This window comes from Tupaia chinensis, unplaced genomic scaffold (assembly GCF_000334495.1).
Source record: "Tupaia chinensis unplaced genomic scaffold, TupChi_1.0 Scaffold000279_1, whole genome shotgun sequence".
In the NCBI taxonomy this organism is placed as follows: domain Eukaryota; kingdom Metazoa; phylum Chordata; class Mammalia; order Scandentia; family Tupaiidae; genus Tupaia; species Tupaia belangeri.
The window spans coordinates 50062-53610 of NW_006159762.1; the positions used below are offsets into that span (position 1 = coordinate 50062).

Sequence of the window (3549 nt, forward strand, 5' to 3'; positions counted from 1 at the left end):
GAGAAATACAGTACCAGGAAATGTGGCTGTTGATCATTGGATATATAAGTTGGGGAAGATCCTGAAGCGAATTTTACCATGACATGAATTTTTATTTGGTACAGATGTGTCCTAGTCACTTGTAAAGAATACCTGCGAAGTGGAACAAAGTCATAAAGCTTGGGACCAGCAGTTGGTGTTATGGCTATGTCACTGGACTCCCCTGCAGTTGGCTCTAATTCGAGTCCTGGAATCGGTGGCTTAAACTCACCCTGGGCGCGTGTGCGTGTGTGCCCAAGATCCCGAGAGGAGAATGGAGAAGAAGGGATTGCGGCATGGCCATCTTCCCCGTGAGGTGATTTCTAGCTTTCTGCCTCTGTCTTCCAAGAGCACACACCCTATAGTAAAAAAACCTCTAAAAAAAAAGTGATAAAGCCTTCCTATGAGCTAGAAGATGTAGTTTGTGTCATGATGAAGATAATTTTGCCGACATCTCAATGATCTACCCTACTTTAGCCCTGCACCCTAGACCTTGTTTATTGTTAAAAATCTAATCATTCTCCCATAATCTCTTAATTCCACGTGTCACACACTTTAACTGTGATGTGATGCTACCATGCTGGAATATAGTTTAACTTGATTCTCTCAAAAATAAATAAATAAATAAGCCCAGTGATACAGCCATTACACCACCTGCTGGCCCCATCCAGCATGTTTTTCAAGCCACCAGGTCTGGGAATTGAACCACACAACCAGCCATATGGGATCCAGCTTGCCTTAACCACCACACCACCTGACTGGCCCCTTCTTTAGCTCCTTAAAGGCCCTATGTCCAAATATAATCACATTGGGTATTGGGGTGCACAAATCAGTACATAACAAAAGATAAAATTAAAACATTTCCAACAAACATAAACTGATAGACATTTTACCGATAGGTCTTTACTAAAGAAAACTGCCCTTGGGAACCAGCAGTTAGTGTAATGGCTATGTCGCTGGACTCCCACATAGTTGACTGTGGTTCACGTCCCGGACCCGGTGGCTTAAAACCCACGCCGGGCGCGTGTGCGTGCGTGCCCAAGATCCCGAGAGGAGAATGGAGGAGAAGGGATTGCGGCGTGGCCATCCCCTCTGGGGGGTGATTTCTCGCTTTCTGTCTCTCTGTCTCTCTCTGTCTGGCGAGCGCACGCGCCCTTTCTGTCTGGTGAGCACACGCACCCTATAGTGAAAAACCCCTCAAAAAAAAAAAAAAAAAAAAGAAAGAAAAAAAAAGAAAACTGCCCTTGACCCAGGTTGGCTGATACTGATAGCACATGTGGCATGAAGACCTTGTTCAGGGCGCTTGTCTCTCTCTTTCTCTCTCTCCTGGAAGAAATAAATAAATTAGTTTTTTAAAAGACATGAAGGAGAAAAATAGAGAGGCAAGGCGTTTATGGGACAAAGAAATGAGTTAATATCTGTTGAAGATAATACATATAGTATTCTAAGGGGATTGGCGAGAAATGTATACATGTTGGAATATTCACTTTCCAAGCTAAGTGACGTATGTAATAGAATGTATAAAAGAAATGGAAAATGATGGGGACCAGCAGGTGGTACGGTGGTTAAGGTGCTGGACATTCCCACATGGCCGACCGTGGTTCAAGCCCCAGACACAGTGGATTGCTTTCTCACTTCCATTCTCTCTGTCTCTCTCTCTGGTCAAATTAAATGAATGGATAAATAAAATTAAATAAATAATTCTTAAAAATGTATTTTAAAAAAAGACAAATTTTAAAGAATATACTTTAGTCAGAAGTAAAGTGACTCAAATTTGAAGCTCTAATACACAGGAATGAAAAAAAGTTCATTTGATGGAAAAAATTGTATAATAATATTTTATCCAATCATATAAAATAATAAAATCTGTAAGATTAAGAAAAACAAGTTAGAGGGACCGACAGTTGGTGTAATGTCTATGTGTCTGGACTCCCACGTAGTCGACCGCGGTTTGAGTCTCGGATGCTAGCCAGGTGTGTGCGTGCCCAAGATCCTGAGAGAAGAATGGGGAAGGGATTGCGGCACAGTCATCCCCTCTCGGGGGTGATTTCTCACTTTCTGTCTCTCTGTGTTTGTCTGTCTGTCTGTCTTTCTGGAGAGCACACACGCCCTATAACAAAAACCTCTCAAATGAAAAATGAGTTAGAGTCCGAGTGGAGCAAGTGAGCCGAGTGGTTGTGTGGTCCGTCATCAGAAACTGGTAGCACTTGCAGCATGGCTGACCAACTCACTAAAGAGCAGATTGCAGAATTCAAAGACATTTTTTCACTGTTTGACACGGATGGTGATGGAGATGGAACTATAACAATAAAGGAACTGGAAACAGTAATGAGGTCTCTTGGGCAGAATCCCACAGAAGCAGAATTATTCTGATTAACAAAGTAGATGCTGATGGTAATGGCACAATTGACTTCCCTGAATTTCTGACAATGATGGCAAGAAAAATGAAAGACATAGACAGTGAAAAAGAAAGCAGAGGGAACCAGCAGTTAGCATAATGGCTATGTCGCTAGACTCCCACGTAGTCGACCGCAGTTCACGTCCTAGACCCGGTGGCTTAAAACTCACGCCGGACGCATGTGGTGCGTGCTCAAGATCCTGAGAGGAGAATGGAGGAGAAGGGATTACGGCATGACCATCCCCTCTGGGGGGTGATTTCTCCCTTTCTGTCTCTCCGTCTCTCTCTGTCTGGCGAGCGCACGCGCCCTATAGCAAAAACCTCTCAAAAAAAAAAAGAAAGAAAGAAAGAAAGAAAGCAGGGAAGCATTCCGTGTGTTTGATAAGGGTGGTAGTGGCTGTATTAGTACAGCAGAACTTCACCATGTGATGACAAACCTTGGAGAGAAGTTAACAGATGAAGAAGTTGATGAAATGATCAGGGAAGCAGATATTGATGGTTACTCTTCAAGTAAACTATGAAGAGATTGTACAAATGATGACAGCAAAATGAAGACATTGTACAGAATGTGTTAAATTTCTTAGACAAGATTGTTTATTTGCCTTTTCTTTGTTTGTAACTTACCTGTAAAAGATTTTTCCCTACTGTGAAAAGGATATGCATGTGTAGTAACTAGAACTTGTTCCTCTGTATTTTCTTCCTTATCTTACTGACATCGTCCTGAGACCTTATTTTAGAAAATTGATCAAGTAACATGCTGTGTGTGGCTTAACCTAGATATATCTAAGGGCTTTTGCACTTCTAAACTTAGATGAAGTTGTCAAATGAGGGAACATGGGGACCAGCAGTTGGAGTAATGGCTATGTCACTGGACTCCCATGTAGTAGACCGCGGTTCAAGTCCCAGACCCAGTGGCTTAGACTCATGCCGGGCGTGTGTGTGTGCACATCCAAGATCCCAGTGGGGAGAGGGGGCAGCAGATGGTGGTTAGACTGTATGAACTCATCTGCTCACAGGCACTGAGCCCTTCTTTCTTCACACTTCCTCCTCCTTCCACCCACCTCCACCCAGTCAACAGCCAGCATGTCATTTTTTTTTTTTTTTGGAGAGGTTTTTTTTTTTTTTGTTATATG

At 42.8% G+C, this 3549-nt stretch overlaps 1 pseudogene; it reads left to right on the forward strand.

The window, feature by feature from the left end:
- The first annotated feature begins 2142 nt into the window (after positions 1–2142).
- On the forward strand, positions 2143–2968 carry LOC102486715 (calmodulin-like; annotated as a pseudogene).
- The last annotated feature ends 581 nt before the right edge of the window (positions 2969–3549 follow it).